Here is a 17,750-nt window from a genome sequence, read left to right as displayed (position 1 = left end):
TGAAAACTGGCATGTGTATGAACCTCATGTATTCTTGCTTACACTGAAGGTTAACTTTAATATATTTTTAAAAAATGAAATTGATGTCTGCTTTGATGCCAGATTCTCCTGCATCTCCAGTAAAGGTCTCCACTAAACGCCAAACTGGTGAAAATTATTCAGGATTAACAGAGTAATAGAAGCACAGGGACCTACTCCAATTATCTGATTTCAATTCATTATTTTGTTATTCATTGGCTTTGGTTTCTGTCGCGTGCTGTCTATAAAATCCAGTGCCTCTAAAACTGAACTCATCATTTCATCTGGAACAGATGACAGAACTGCATCTGCACCTTCCTGGTTCCACAGTCAGCTGCTTCAGGGCGCCGTCCCTGCCACTACACTTATTAATTAACAGGTGTTTGTTGCCTTAATCTGCACCCGGCGCTTCAGGAGCGCAGGGAAGGAGGGAAGCAGCACTTCAAGAGGCCGCGTGAATCATTTGTTTGAGAAAAAGTTTGAAAAAGTGGCTTCAACAACAATTAAAACTCCTAAAAAGGGAGTTTTTGACAAGCTCATTAATCTCTGGTGGTGGAACGTTTACAGTCTCAGCACATTTAGGCTTCTGAGTCCAGACCGTTGTTTCTGGGTGGAGGAGAAACAGGGTGAACGCCAGGAGCTGTGGGAGCAGCGTTAGGATGTGGGGGGTGAACCTGCTGCTCCTTTACTGGCCTCACTGATGCTCCGTCCAACCGCTGGAGGCGAACGAGCCTCAAACTCTCGATGGAAGAAGAAAACGATCTTTCTTTGGTTTGAGCTGCTGTCAATGTTATTTTATTGCAACAAAGTATTTGGGCCTTGAGAGAGGTTTTTTTTTTAAGATTGATGTTGAGATTGAAGTTGAAATCTTGACAAAAACAGCCAATATTTTAAAAGTTTGCTTTCAAGTTCTTTAGCTCACATTCAATTACTAAATGAATCAGTTTGAAGAACTTTGCATTTGCATTAATACTTTTTGCAACGTTATGCAGAAAATGTATTGAAACTTAAGAAAAGGAGGTGCATAGAAAAATCAAACAACTTGTGAGCTGAAAGACAAACACTTCATAACTTCTGTTCAAGCCTTAATCAACTGACAGCTACTGACAATTACTGCAGAATTACTGAGTTCTCATCAGATGATGTCACGGACACATCAGTGCTGCTGAACACACTGATCTGTGTCTTCTATCCACCAACCTGCCACCGTGCATGCGACTAACTTTGTCTCTAAACACTAAAGACTTCCCATGAATCACCTCTTCCAACCAGCCTAGAGATGCGTTTTCCCTCCTATAGCGCTGACGTTTCCTCACAATCGACGCGGACGCGCTGCGAGGACGCTCGTTTCTCATGCGCTTCTTTTCCCGCCGTGTTATTACCATAGATTACAGCCGTAACACGAGGTGGGAGGCGGATGAAGGGGAGTGTGGACATCTATTCAGCTCCGCTAAACTTCCCCGGAGCTGCCGGTTCATGATCACCCATCCAAACGGGCCATTTTATGCCCGACTTGCCTGACGCATGAAAGAGAGACTTGGGCTCCATATTTCACGCCTTTTCTCCGCTCCCTTCTCCTGAAACAGCAAAGCGATGGGCGCCCACGCAGCGCCCATCGCTCACGTTGGGCTCAGCGAGGGCCGCGCTGGCGTCCGTGCGTCGGAGGAGTCACCCGGGCCCCGTTCGTCCATGCCGCCGAGGCCCTCGAGGGCCCTGAACGCACCGCCCACGTGCGCCCAAGTCTATTGACACCAACCACGTCTCACTGTCAGTTCATCCTGTCACCTTTTAAATTATAAGCTGGAGGAGATCATGTCATTGATACAGTTCGTATCTAAGACAGAAAAAGAAAACTGTTACTTCATTACAACTAATGCTCCAAAACTCAGTCCAACCAAACCAAGTCACTTGTAACAGAGCGCTGCACTTACGCTGATACTCAGAGATATTAGCTGGCTGTCGTTGCTTCTTCTATTATTTTCCCCTCCATCTCTCCTTCCATTACCATTTTTCCACCGCTGACATCCAGACAGTTGGTGCTGCCACGTTGCTTACAGCCTCATTTCTCTTCTTCTCATTCTCCTAATATATTCAGCCTCCTCCTCTTCTCCTGATACATATTCGCTCTTGATTGTGGCTGCCAATTAGGCAGCGAGGCTGTGGCAGTTCATCCATCTGACTTAAAGGTTCCTTGCCACTAATTCTGACGGTCGGGTCAAGTAGCAAAGGGGCCCATTAATTGGAATAATGAAGTCTTCAGTGAATGATCATCGGTGACTTCAGAGAGCTATTAATCCTTTAAAGAAATCATCTCTTTTTATTTTTTTTATGTTTGGGTTTATAGTCCAGCTGCTGCTGCAACATCTCATTTATCTCAGGCTTCATAAACATCATGCAGACGAGTCCTCGTTTGTTCTTACGCCACTCAACTGGTGACGCTTCTCCTCCATCTTACTGGTTTTCTTATCTTCCACCGTCCTTTTTATCCCTGTTCCCTTTTCGCTGCTTTGTTCCTCCCATGCATCCGTTTCTTCGTTCCTCCCGCTCACACCTGGGCCACTTCGGGTCACTGTTTGATGCTTGACTGGACAAACACAAGGTCTGTACAGGATGCGCTCAGTCAGCTGGCTCAGACACAGCATCACGAGATCTTAAAGTCCACCAACAAAGTTCCACTGGAATCGCATCGAGTTAATACCCACAGAAAATGATGCTGCATGCTAATCATTGTGCAGCAGAGGCCCAGTGCAGATACAATGAAGGCACATGATGACAGACGGTATCATCTTATCTTAAAATCTAGTAGTTTTGACCCCTTTCCTTAAACTGAACATAATCCATTTGAACTATGAATCCATGAACCTAATGCATCCACATTAATCTACCGCTGCATTTTAAGCAACACTGCAGTGTAAAGCATTTACTGACAGTGACAGTGGAGATGTAAGGGTCAAAGACACACATACATAAGCAATGGACCTGGCTCACGCCTCGGTGGTGGCCGTCAAGTCTCGGCGTGGCCACAGTCAAACTAATGGTTTCACCTCCAAATCCTGCCATTCATCAAACTGCCATTGAGCCGCGTGACTGAGCGCAGCTATGCTAAGTACATGGGTAAAATTTGGATAAGTAACCACTTGTACGGTGCAGATGTCAGATATCAACATAATTTGGATATTTTTAAATAATACACCTTTATTAGAATAAAAAACCTCCTTGATGTTTTGGGTTTTTTTGGTTTGATTGGAACCTACTGTACTCGTCCAACCATCCATCACCAAAGCTTCCTCCTGACAGAGGCCCCGGCTGAGGCTTGCGTGACTGTATCCTCCCATTTGGTTTTTATTGAGACAGTAACAACCAGCACAACACAAACACCGGTCAATTTGTCCGTTTTGCATCCAGTTCTTGCCGATGATTATGAGCCGCGTTGCTGCAGCTGATGGAGCGATTAATCTTGCTTTGATAGAAAAATGTCAGTGTGGGCAGGCGGTGATGGATGTGATTTATCATTCCGGACAAATCTGTGCCTGAGCGTCCCTCCTCCTGACAGCTCTATCGCGCCGAGAACGTCACCTGTTGTACACTGATTGACCTTCTAATTTTCTAATTCAATTTCACAAACTCTCTTTCCCGCCTCTCCGCTCATATCATGAACCAGTAATAACAATTACACACCATGACTGACTCCCAAACCTGCAATTCGCCCACTTTAAATCAAAGTCCAAGTAGTGTTTTATTAGGCTGACCGGTTAAATCAATCTAAATCTAAGCATAATAACTCTCTAATCAGGTGCTGAGGAGAATAATAGGTTGTCACGCTCAAGGAAAAATAGGCAATCATGGAATGTTTTCTTTAATTAGGCCGGCTAAAGTAGAAGGGCACGGCTGCAGCGCGGGACACATTCATCATAGCCAAGGTGGGAAATTACTTCAATTACTCAGGAAGGAGAGAGTGAACAGAATTACAGAAGTCAGAGAAGCAGAAGAGAGAAGTCCGTGATCTGCAAGGAAGTCCGAATGACATCGGGGGCAGAGGAGGCAAGGGCGGAGGAAGGAAGGAAGGAAGGAAGGAAGGAAGGAAGGAAGGAAGGAAGGAAGGAAGGAAGGAAGGAAGGAAGGAAGGAAGGAAGGAAGGAAGGAAAGAAGGAAAAAGTCCATACAATACACATTTGTACTAATATTTCATTTGTTATAATAACTGTAATTTATACTTGAGATCTGCCCTGAGTCCCTCAAGTTTCTGAATGTTGAGGGGCTGTCTTGGGTGACATGCGTCTGCAACCATCAATGATGGGGACAGTTCCTCTGGACTGGACAACTGGCGTGGTTGTCCCTGTTCAAAAAAAGGGGGACAGGAGAGTGTGTTCCACATAACGGAGGTTCACATTTCTCAGCCTCCCTGGGAAAGTCTATGCCAGGGTACTGGAGAGGAGAATTCCTCAGATACAGGAGAAGCAACATGGTTTTCGACCTGGTTGTGGAACACTGGACCAGCTCTACACCCTTTGAGTTCGTAGCAGAGCTGCCCTTCTTATTCATTATTTATTTGATTTGGCAGCTGCAGTATTGCAGTCAGTGTATCGGTTCATCATTGTGAAGAGGGAGCTGAGCCCAAAGTCCTCACCTATGGTCATGAGCTTTGGATCATGACCGAAAGGACAAGATCACGGATACAAGCAGCTGAAATGACCTTCCTCCGTAGGGTGGCTGGGCCCTCCCTTAGAGATAAGGTGAGGAGCTCTGTCACCCGGGAGGAGCTCGGAGTAGAGTTTCCTCCACTTTGAGAGGAGCCAGTTGAGGTGGCTCAGGCATCTGGTTCGGATGGCTCCTGGACGCCTCCCTGGGGAGGTGTTCTGGGCATGTCCAATGGTAGGAGGCCCGAGGAAGACCCAGCACACGCTGGAGGGACTATGTCTCTCGACTGGTCTAGGAACGCTTTGGGGTCCCACTGGAAGTCTGGAGATCTCTGCTTAGACTGCTGCCCCTTCAACCCAGGGGGGATGAAGATGGACGGACGGACGGACGGACGGACGGACGGACGGACGGACGGACGGACGGACGGACGGACGGACGGACGGACGGACGGACGGACGGACGGACGGACGGACGGATGGATGGAGTTACGAAGTTCAAACTGAGGAGGAAAATGTGTCACGGGTAAGTACAAAAACAAGTATAAAAACAAGTCTCCAATTACAAAGTTACAGTAGACGTCAGCATCTCTGTAGCTGTGACACAATCCTCCACCTCTGTACATTTTGGTAACTGCCTGCGTAGAGCTCCTGCGTCTGTCGGCGGCCATGATTCCTCCCAGGATGACGAGATAAACGGCCTCTTACTGTAACTGGATCTATTGATTGGGACGACGCCTTGGCAGGCCGTTGATCCAACTGGCTGCAGGACTGAAGGCCTGCCAGCTCGGCTCGCGGCCAGATAAATACACAGATTAGGACTTCTGATAACTCCGTCACAGTCGCTGGCTCTGCGCTCGGAGCAGATGAAGTAGCTGCCGTGAAAGCGATGAGGAAAAGCTCCGAGATGAACTGAGGCACTTTTACTGTTGCACTACATCACAGGCAAAAACAACACATTCTCATCAGACTCTTCGACAGCACAGTCATAAGCGTAATGAAAGCCTGAAGAATAGAGAACAGGCTGAAGCCAAACAAACAGAAAGCAATTACAGATGTTTCTCCCAGTGTTTTGTGCCATTTGACAAATCTAAACAGGTACAGAAATCCATAGGAGCTCTGTTAGAGAGGGGGGTTCAGAACACGACCTGAGCTCTCACATTAGTCCCCCATTCAACCTGTAAACTACACTGTTGATTATAAAACTGTGTGTTTCCTAATGGATGCATCATTACTGAGATGCGTCGTCTTCATTTGAACAATGCAGCTACATCTGGACTGTCAGTGGCAGATGTGTCAACTAAATACACAGCGGCTTCACTTGAACCTCCCACAGAACAAAAACCTGTAAATTGCTGCTTCTTCCTCATTGTTTGTCTTAGAAGCTGATATTGTGGAAGGAACTTTCCAAGATCGAACTGTCATCAAGTCCGTGTTGTTCTCCCCCTTTTGTGTTTATCTCCTCCAAGTCTCTGTACAACAGGGATTAAAGTGAGTGTGAGTTTCATGATCTTGGATGCAGCTTCGTTTTGGGAAATGACAGACATGAGCAGGTGGTTTCCAGCTGATCACCCAGCCGTCATCTAGAGAAGTTTCACCGAGGCGGAGGCTTGATAGGTGGTCACACAGCTACATCAGAGACACGAGCCAGTTCCTACAGTAAACCAGGCCAACGTGCAGCCAGGCTCTGCTCTCGTCTCCCTTCTCGGCCTACTCCTTTGTCTTCCTCCTCTTCCTCATGCTCCTCCTCCTTCACCTCCTTCCTCTCCCCGTTTCTCCTCCTAATTTGCCGTTTTACATGCCCTCTGTGTTTTAACTGCCTCCCTCCTTCCCTGCCTTTTTTTCTGCTTGACTGAGCCCAGAGCTCCATCAGCATCACAGGGCCAGCCCAATTTTTGTTATAACAGCAATAAATCATTGTGGCTTTCATCTATTGTTCTTGATGAATGACCAATTATTTGTCATCTAATACGCTGAGAAACGATGACCCGGAGAGATAGAGCAACTTTTTTTTCCTTCCTCCACTGGCTGATGTGACACCGGACATCCGTGATGGATTATATCCTTAAACTGTTATTACATGTATAATGTGCTGTTCAAGTCTGACATCTCACTTGAGCTGCCACCAAACAAATATATACTGTGTCTGTTACATTTTACAATAACAATGGGTGACTAGGCCCGCAGCATTTATAACGAAGGCTTGCGTGCAGGTACCCTGTTGATTGATGCACGAATATTCAAACCACAAAAGTGTTGATTTAAAACTGTTCTTTGTTGTATGTACAATAGGTTTAAATAAATTTAAGGTAACTTAAAACATATACAGACAAGAATATACAGACAAGTATTAAGTAATTAGGTTTAGTTAATATACAGACAATTAAGATACAATAAGGTGTTATGATTCCTGGGCCGTTTTTGTATTTCCTGTTTTATTTTGAAGGACTACCTGTTTCAGCCAGATCACACCTGTTTCCTATGTTATCTCCGGTTCACCTTACACACCTGTCCATAGTTAGTAATCACCGCCAGTATTTAAGCACCACCTCAGCCAGCAGTCAAACGCTAGATTGTTGCGTGTGTACTCACCTCTTTCCCGCATTGCCGTGTTAGTTTACCTGGATCCTGACCTTGTTCCTGAACCTCGTTACTCCTGATTCCTGCCTGCTCCTTGTCTGTACCTCTGCTACGATAACCTGGTAACGTACCTTTGACCTGAGACCGCCTGCTCCTTATCTGTACCTCTGCTACGATAACCTGGTAACGTACCTTTGACCTGAGACCGCCTGCTCCTTATCTGTACCTCTGCCGTGCTTACCTGTTGACGACCTCGCCTGTTTTTAGACCTGAACCTGCCCGCTGCCTTTGTACTGTCACTGAAGCTTCCTCGTGTATGAACCTTCCTGACCTGACCACGTTTGTATCAATAAAACCTGTCTCCAGCTAAACTACAATCTTGTCTGACGCTGTGCATGTGGGTCCGACATCTGCCTAAACCCGACAATAAGGTACAATTTTTTTACAACACTAAGATGTGTCCAACGTGTCCAAATAAATTAAACTAGGACAGCATGAGCTAAAATGAAATGTACAAAGTAAAGCGTGTCAGACTGTGTTGTCCAGTCTAACAGCGGTGGGTATAAAGGATCCTTCACTGGGGGTGCATCAGTCTCCAGTGAAGGAGCTGCTCAGAGCCTCCACTGTCTGATGCAGTGGATGAGAGGCCCTGTCCATGATGGATGTCAGCTCAGCCAGCGTCCTCCTCCACAGAGTCCAGTGGAGGCCCAGGACAGAGCCGGCCTTCCTCACCAGCTGCTTCAGCCTTTTCCTGCCTGCTCCCCAGCAGACCACAGCGTGGTGGAGGACAGGGGTCTGATTATCAGTGTGCGTCCAGTCCAGTCTGTTGTTTAGGTGAACACACAGGTACTTCTCTGTGCATTGTCTCTACTGTATGTCTGGCCCCTGGATGATCAATGGTCATTTACCATCTCCTTTATCTTACTGGTGCATACGCTCATACCAGTCCACAAACTCCACGATGTACTCCAGTTCATCCAACCAGGGTCGAGTCATCTGAGAACTGCGGCTGAATAACACCAGGTTTGTAAAGACATCTGGCCAGATGAGCGTCCTCCAATTAGTTGATTTTAGTTTCAATAAAACTAGAAAAGTGGGAAATACACGTCTTTTATGATCGATTCAGTTTTTTCCTGAGTGACATTTATCTACCACTAGGTGTCCCTATTTCACCATACAGGAATCATCAAAGTGGTGAAAATTATATTTTCTTCCAATATGAGCTAATGCATCATTTAGATTTTTTGTTACTTTTTACTAAACTTTGTTTGATCTGTTCTAAAATCAAACTGGTACGTTATTGCCTTGTTCATTAATTGAAGCTATAAAAGTAAAAGTAAAATTGAAGATTTTTATTTTGGTGATTTGATGGTTTGTAAGCTTATTGTTGACATATATATAATTTTTGTAGAGCCTTTACTTTTAATCTCCTGTGTTAATGTTTGTTCTTTCGGGCTGAAACTTCTGAATGTGTTGCTGTTTGGGAGCAGTTGAACTATTCAGCCACCAGAGATCAGTGTCTAACTAAATATTCCATTTTATGTTCACAGATACACTTGTTAGTAAAATAGATTGTAATTCTATACTGTAGGGATCGAGTTGTTTATCATTTAGAACTGTTTTTGGAAAATATTATTAATTTCTGGCCTCAGTAACAAACTGTGTAAATGGGTACAGAAGGTTTTCATCTAAATCAACTGTAAACATCCCGACATGGAGCATTTAAAGCACCGCTAACATCAACTAGCATCAGCTAACAGAACCAATGTTTTAGCTTTACAGATATTGATCTGCATGTTTCATTATGAAGCCAGACAAACCAACAAACGCTGGTTAAGATGTTTAAACTTGGCTGCATAAATGCATCTTGATCATTGAAGCCTCACTCTCACTGATTATTGCTCACAAATATCTTGATGATAATTTATTGAAGTTGCTGCATTCTCTCAATAAACACGCAGATGTAAATGCAGTTCAACAGAGCAGTGCTCTCTGAAGTGGTATGAAAAAAAGTGTCTCAGGCCCATTTCATTTGTCAAGAGGGTGCTTAAGAATGAAAAATACAACCAAGCGCCCTTTTTTTCTTCCAAGGACGTATTAGCTCATACTGCCTGGCCGGCCGCCTGGATGAGGAGGAAGAGGAGGAGGAGGCTCATCAGGTGGATGACGTCACCGCGGGCCAATCCCCTGCAGCCAGACACAAGTTTTCCCAGTAACGCTCTTCGCTGGGTTTGAAGATGCAGAGGTTTTGATGCGTTGACCCATGAAGTAAACCTCAAGACTGTCTCCAACATCCTTCTATTGATATGTTCTCTATCCCTTCTCCGCACATGTCCAAACCATCTCAGTCTGGCCTCTCTGACTTTGTTGCTAAGAAAGGATGCGTGAGCCGTCCCACTGATGTGCTCCTTCTTAATCCTGTCCAAAGAGGACCTGAGCATCTTCATCTCAGCCTCTTGACTCTTCCTCACTGTTACCATCTCTAACCCATAGAGCAAATCTGCTCTCACCACTGTCTTCTCCATCTTTCCTCCACTAATTTTTTCTTAGTACTTTTACCATTAAGGCTCCTCTCACTGGTTGAACTGGGAGCATCGCAACAACATCAGATCACATTCAAATATAGAACTACCTACATTATACAGTATTACAGCAGCAGCTTGACTTGCATATATAGCTCAACGTCAGCCTTGACGTCTTTACCACGCGTCATAAGCCTGGTCTGTCATAGAATCTACACGATTAAAGCCAACACTGCTCTTACATGTGGCCACATACAGACATAGGGATGGGGAGAATTATAAGTGTGTGTGTGTGTGTGTGTGTGTGTGTGTGTGTGTGTGTGTGTGTGTGTGTGTGTGTGTGTGTGTGTGTGTGTGCGCATTTGAATGCTGATTTGACTAGTCTAGTGTGTAGTGTAGTGCTTTTGCTCTTTTGCTCAGTTCTCTTTTAGCTCCAGCTGACAAAATATGATGTTACATTTGTTTTACAGATGTCAACAAAAGCCGATCACAGGAACCAAACCAGCTGTTTAGAAAATGAAACTCAGGGTCATGTCCTGTGGACCTGCTCTTAGTAGAAGTTTGCATCATTTAGATGGTGAGAAAAGGTGATAAAAACCTGATTCACCTGATTCACAGGCATAATTTCCTGCAGGGTCACAGAGAAAAGAATAAGTGGGGCTTTATTTAGAGAAACACTGGTGATGACGACAGCATCTAAAAATGATGGCGGCCTCTCGAGGTCACTGGTGCTTCAAGGAAGTCGTTCAGATGCATTCTGCTTCAACCTTAGCGCGACTTCAAGAGAGTCGCAGATACAAACTGTCTGTTTGGGTTAAAGTGAATATGCAGCTTCGAATCAGCAGGGATTTTACTTCTAGTTGTGCAGAAACCACAGCAGCACAACTCGAGGTTCCAGGAAGAAATGGGAGGAACCAACGGTGAGGACGGCTTGCAATTCTCTCTAATACAAGGCTTCAGCCTATGTGTGAGACTATAGATTCATTAACAACTCTAAATTCAACTTGCGTATTCAGCTCACACCAGGGGCCAGCTGCCAATCAAACCGTGTGGGCGGAACTTTGACACTTTTGCAAACACTTATTATTAACATATTAACATTTATTCAAATTATTTCATGAAAAGCACCAAGTTCTCATTTTAACAAGAGACAATAAATATCCCAAATCATGACTGTTATCAAACAACATGAAAAATATGTGAAATTCACCAAAGTCCTTCTACGCACAGCAGGCTCCCATCCTCCAGCGTCTCCAGCGGGCGGTTGCTGTGTCGTAGTTGCTGCTGATTGTTGTTGTCCTATTACCCCAGTTTCCTGGATGATTTGTTGCGTTTTGCATGAGGTTGAAAATAAGAAACTAGAAAAGATGAAGATTTAGGAAAGGTTTCTAAATTTCCCACAAAAAGAAAACTTTAGGGGGGAAATTTTGATTTCAGTATTTGTTATTATTTGAATTAATCCAGTTGTTTGACCAACCCATCAAATTTTTGTGGTGTGTTTTAATGATTGTGATTGAATTTTTTTAACACTGCACATGATCAAGAACATTAACCGACTATATATATTACATACTCATTGTAATTGTTCTCTGCTTCAAAAGAAGAAGTGACACAGATGCTGCCGGGCATAAAAATGTCACAGATTATTAGCTGAAGCAATCAAATTTACAGCTGGGCCTTGTGGAGGTGCTGTGGGCCTGAATCAATGAAGCATCTGCGCTGGGCGGAGCCTGGTCCCGTTCTCCAGCGGCACACGTGCCCTCGCTCACCTTCTCTGTGACGCCAGGCTGCTTTAATGGCGTGAAGCAATAGTTAGAGCAGAGACTGCGCTGGCAGCAGCGCTCCCCCGTCTCTCTTCAACATTATCAAGCAGCGCGTTTGGAGCAGTGATGACAGCGCTGGCACGACCGGGGAGAGCTGGAAGCTGGCCCCAGACCAGCCTTGCTGAGTGTGTATGTGTTAGTGGTGGCGCCTGTGTAGATCTTGGCTGCAGCTCAAGGTTGAAGCCTGTTGGAATCATGGAAATATATGTGCAGATGCCAAAAGTGGACATCTATATATCTATTCTAGAGGAACCCATCACAATATGTAGCTAAGCTGTGTATTATCAGCCAAAGAGCCCGGTGTTCTTGTTTCTGGTGTCTTATCTCCCATGAGTTTGTGAAGTTGGACCAACAACAGCCTGGAATCAAAACAAGGACAAATCACCTGAGCGCCCAGAAACACGTTCAAGCATCTGACTGAATGAAGGGGCTCTAAGGACGCCGCTTACGTCAGACACATTCCAGGTGACAGCTCATCAACGTGACTGACAGCTGGGGGGGCAGGAACTTTGACCAGCTGAGAAGGGCACGGACGGGGCGACCGGTACATTTATATTAGTGTCAAAGAGAAAATGTAATTAGTACATACGCACACACGCTCATTCAAGGTTAATTGCTGGAATTATGCAGCGTGACTTACACTGTGGAGGCTACGAAGTGTCAGATTCAGTGAGTCAGACCTCGATGAAACCGCTCTGTATGTGGATTCATCTTGCGCCGCTCCGTCCTCTGAGTGGACGCCTGATCAGGCACACGTGTGTTCAGTGCAGCCACAAAATCCAACTCCAGCTCTCTGAATCCGCGGACGCGTTGGTCCACGTGAGAACGCGTTCCTCCTGCCGCCTCTGTCACCATTTAACACAGGGACGGAATCCCACAGCCACACACACTCACACACACACACACACACGCACACACACACACACACACACTGTATCACCACACTGCAGCGATGACCTCTGACCTTCCGCCCCGATGCTGCCATCTTGAGTCAAATTAAAACCTGACGCCAAGTGTAGGAGTTCAGAAGGGACCAAAATAGCGTTGCGATGCTGCTGGCGTGACGTCATAAAAGGAAACCGTATCATGTGCGGTGTGAGAGCAGCGTGTGTTTATCTGTGAGATTATGTGCTGCTCTCGTTGTCTTGTGGTCTGCGGGGTGTAATCGGCCCGACCCACCGGCTCGCTGTGAATGCCCCGCGCTTATCGCCATGTTTGCAGTGTATTAAGTCCACCACAAGCATTTTCAAACAGTTAACAATTCTTCACCTGCAGCGCCATGCTCCGGTCCACTTTACATAAACCTGTGCATGTTATGTTACTATTTACTTCACCTTAAGCTGCATCTTATTTTCAGCAGGTCTCCTAAATCAAGCAGCGGCAACATGTGACCTTTTGTCAGAGATATAAGTGCTGAGCATTACAATCTCAGGGATTTTCCCTCGGTGATGGATTACTGAAGGAGACCCAGGGAGCAGGAGATCAGAGAGCCCCTGGGCAGGAGCTTTGGTCTAACATGACTGTTAATACGTCTTCCCTCTACAAGACACTAAATGACCAACAGGAGACTTAAAACACTTAGAGATGTGAAAAACCAATGCAGAGCAAACAAACGCACTGTACAAGCCATCAAATAGCCTCACACAAGCTAACAGGGACAAAGAGACTTAAAGCAATGATAAAGAATGACAACAAGGGCTGGCCAGAGACCAGGGCATGGCCATGAAGGCAGTGGAGTCGATGCGGGTCTGAAATTACAACTGTGATCAAAACCTCCCAAAATGAGACAAGAACCAACCATAAACAGGCACTCAGCAGCTGCAAAGACACAACTGTGCAGCAGTGAAAACAAGTATAAAATAAAATACAAAATATCCAAAAAGAATCCTAAAAATCCTAAACATCACACAGAAGCATGAAAGAATAAAGAGAGGCGTAAAAATCACCAAGAGATAAAGAATTACTGAATAAAAGACCTTTACATTTATACAAACTGACACAATTCCACTAATAAGACACAAACCATCAGAAACCAAATGACAAAAATCATGAAAACCATAGAACTATGCAACTATAACCTAGAAAAAAGCATTCTGGGGTTAGGATTGTTTTAAAGAATTAAACATTACCCGTTAGTTGCTCTTTTTTTCTTGTTTTAACTTCTCTTTTGCGTATTTTCTGAGCAGCTTTGGCTCTAATCCCAGTCAAACCATGACTTCTAGTTCTCCATGACTTCAAACGCACCATCGCTGTGAATCATTTTACAATAATTATTAACTCGCAGCACAGTTTGTAACAAGGTTCTTCCTCTCCATCTGCTTCGTGCAGAGCTAACATAGACATTTATCTGAATGTTCAGTGTCTATTGCAATGAACTGGGAAGAACTTTGAATACGCACAGAAAGACAAAGGGAACCGAAGGGATTATTTTATTATTACACTGCATACGTGTAGATTCACTGTCCCCAGAGAGAAGAGTCCTTTAATATCAGATCTATATCAGATCTGGAGACAGATTGAGGCCAGGCTGGAGTCTCTGTCATCCTCTGCTCCAAACAGGGAATAATGACAAAGAGTGTTTGGTCTTTGTTATTTTGTTATTTCTTGCATAATTGACGCATATTAACTTCCCATCAAGAAACTCTAATTATAATCAGCCCTCCAATAAGGCTCACAATTAAGAGAGCAACTTAATTGGTTCGGGTTTAACCCCACAGCTTAATGATCATGTGCACACAAACAGATCCATCATGTTGATCATGTGTCAAAATAAACATCTGGAGAAGCATGATTCAAGCGTGCACACAGAGATGTGATGCCCTTCAATGAGTTAAATACGCTGATGTGCTCATCTGGCGCGACGTGTTACACATTTATCCATGTTTGAATATCTTTTGACAGGAGATCTTTCTTTGAAGTAGCATTTAGCATTTGGAGCATGAAACACAAGGTCACTTGGACCCAACATGTAAAGGTTATTGTGCATCTTTTTTTAGTTATAATAGTTACACAGTTTTAGTTATTTTGTGTTTGTATGTAAATTGATTATCATGATCAATGATCGATTATTGCGTTGTGTTGTGTTTCCTTCGTTCAATAATAGATTGTGAAGTGTTTGCCACTTACAATATTGTCATATAACAGCACACTTTCACTTTCCCATCAAGCGGAGCCGTGAAAGCAACTTGAAAAACTTGAAATCTTGTATGGTCTCCTGTTCTTACTCTTCTTCTCTGTACATCGCGTAATTAAGTATTGTGAATATTGTGGCACAGCAGCAAGTCAGGGCCGGGTTTTTTAGCTGAACTATCAATGAATGAGCAGCTAAGAATGAAACCCAACGAACTTTCCCACAAGAATATGAAACAAAAATGATTTATTAAAACATTTTGGTGCCAATTCATTGGCTACGAGACTGAAGCTGGAGCACATCATGGTGCAGAAAGGTGTCTGAGCCCCAGCCAAGAGGAAGGTGGAGCCGAGGTGGTGGTGGTGGGTGCCTGTATGACGAGCAGGATGACCCACGAATGAAGGGAGAAGCTGTGGATGGACGCAGCTGTGCAGGAATCTGCATCAGGCTCATTCCTGACATGTTGTCAGGTTTGGGGTGACGATGCATCAAGTGTGGACAGACGCCTGAGAAACAGCCCATCGCTGCCACAATCACAGGATGACGTGTTCATGGTTAAATCATGATGAAAGGTGAAAGTCACAGAAAGCAGTGAAAACGTGTTACTGCGTCATCATCACTGTAGCAATTCAGAAAAACATGGGATATTTGTATTATTGTGACTATTGTGATTTGTATATATTATTCCTCCAGAAAGGCTTTTTTTCATTTTGCGTCCTCAGATCTGTCCTGGAGGAACATTAATGGTTTAGTTCTCACAAGGTCAAAAAACTCCAAGTCAATGTTTTTGGGGTTTTTTTATTTTGGGGCATTTTTTGCTCTTTGCAGTCACTCAATCATAGATTAAGTGCCTGGCTCCGGAGCACTACTAGTAAATGTCATTCTGGGATTCAACCAGAGATTTGAACCAGCAACTCACCTCTTAAAAATACACCCCCTGATGTGTTGATTTAGAAATTGTGTCTGCTGAGGGACGTTTCTCTGTGACATATATGATGGATAATCCTGCCATTTGAAGTAAACCCTGCATTGTAGCCCAGTAACCTGATGACTGCAGCACCGATAAATCCTGGCTTCAATGAAGATGGAGGGAATAAAAGACAAAGGCCCAGTTTGATGTCAATGGCTCCCTGCTCGATCAATCAATGCCCCGAGCTCAAATGAAAGATGAAAGGCCGAGAAAGCGCAAGTAAGGTTTTTTGGCCAACAAAAGGATCAGTATGCTCTCAACACTCCAGGAAACATCGATCAGAACCACTGAGCTCCGACACCGCCCCGTCCTGACCCCAGCCTCTACAAATGGATGTGATCGAACACAAACCATGTTTTATTCAACATTTGTTGCTGGTGGCTTTGTCGCTATTGGTCCTTTAAGCTGCCAAACCCCCACCAACGCTCCAAAAGCTGTGCCTCCTGGGATGTGGAACGTCTGCCAGTGGCACTACCTTCCCTATTCAGCTGAGCTTTATTCTGAAAAACCTACAAGCGAATGTGTGACCAGTCCTGAAAATGAAGGTTTGAATCGAATCAGAGTTGTAATGAAAATAGCCAAACACAGTATGAAAGAGCGGCTCGGTCCCGAGCGCTAAGTGCATGGGTTTGCGTCTTATGTTCCGTTAGATAACAAGGTCCGTCCCAAAGGAGCAGCGTGATGCATGGAAATGGAAAGGAAAAGTCTAAGGCCCAGAGCTGCAAGGACACGAGATATGTTTCTTAGCACTGATGCATAACATTTACAGCAGCAAGGAAAAGATGTGTGTGTGTGTGTGTGTGGGGGGGGGGGGGGGGGGGGGGGGGGGGGATATAGAAGAGGACAGAGACTTAATGCCGGGCCAAAGAGGACTTGGGTTACAGTCTGCAAATCAAACGGCGCTGTAACTACAGGGACACATGCTGCTCAGCTCTGCTCCAGCATCTGGACACTTCCAGCCTGTTCCTGGAAAGTTTGGAGCTATGACTTACAGCAAATCAACCGCTCCTTTTGAATCATCACTACTGTGTTTGTTTACGGGAAGGAGGAAGTGGGTCACTTGATGGTGAATGTGTCTCTTTTTTCTGCCATTTGTTTTTTATTTTGTATTATTTTGTGTCTGTATGATGTCTTTTTATTGCTTGGTGTCTGCTTTGCTTTCTTATTAGTTTTAGCATCATTTTGTGTCACTTCTCTCATTTCTTCATTTGCCTCTTGTTTGTTCATTTATTTCTTCACTGACTTGAAGGACGGCAGTTTAGTGTCTTTCCCATGACCATCGCTCTGCTACATTTCGAGGACTGTGCCGACTTGTTTGCTCCACTGGATACAATAAAAAAGGAAAAGCATTGTTGAATCCAACCTGATCCTCCTGTTAACACATGAAATGAGACTATTGTTGTAAAATGTGAATGTTCCCAGTGAGAACCCAAGGAGTGGAGGACACATAAAGGCCTGGTTCCCTGAATCCTGATCAGTAACTCTTCATGTGTAGCTCATAGAAAGCAGAGCTGTGGAAGAACAACACCTGCATTAAAGGTGTCCTGACCTCGACAGCACTGTTTAGATGAGTTAATCCCATTCTTGGCAACTTTCTCCACAGGCAGCTTACTGTATGTACATTTTCTCGATTAACACCTCCTCCCTATTTCGGGAGCTCGGGGAGTCGTTTCATGATAACCACATTGACTTAATTACGTAAGAGAGACACAAAGAAAGGAGAGATGGGGAAGTCTGGGTCCTGCGAGGCAGACTGCTGCGCCTCTTTAGCTCCGAGACCATGCCCCGACTCGACTCCAAACGCAATTAATGCTGGCCGAGCGCCGAGGGCACTCCAGGCAGATGAGGACTGCGTGGAGGACAAAGCCAGTGTTCTGGCGCCTGATCAGTCAACCTGCAACTCTCCAGTAACCAGATTTTAACAAGAAAAATGCCTCCTGACAGCACTAGACCTCGTCTCCCTGGGACTTCTATTACTTACTGCAGCCCTTCACTCAACTCACTCCACCTGCCTCCAGTTTCACTCCACACTGGGATTTCCTGGATTTCCTAGAATGACTTGATCACAGTTCA

General features: G+C 44.8%; 1 long non-coding RNA gene across 1 annotated transcript; it reads left to right on the top strand.

Moving 5' to 3' along the window:
* The first annotated feature begins 7,089 nt into the window (after positions 1–7,089).
* LOC114846178 (uncharacterized) lies at positions 7,090–8,285 on the top strand. The gene is made up of 4 exons (XR_003783984.2): positions 7,090–7,354; positions 7,500–7,663; positions 7,926–8,078; positions 8,179–8,285. It is a non-coding gene; the product is annotated as an uncharacterized LOC114846178 (long non-coding RNA).
* Positions 8,286–17,750: the final 9,465 nt, after the last annotated feature.

Source organism: Betta splendens, chromosome 2 (assembly GCF_900634795.4).
Source record: "Betta splendens chromosome 2, fBetSpl5.4, whole genome shotgun sequence".
Classification (NCBI taxonomy): domain Eukaryota; kingdom Metazoa; phylum Chordata; class Actinopteri; order Anabantiformes; family Osphronemidae; genus Betta; species Betta splendens.
This window is presented reverse-complemented; position numbering and strand designations above follow the sequence as displayed.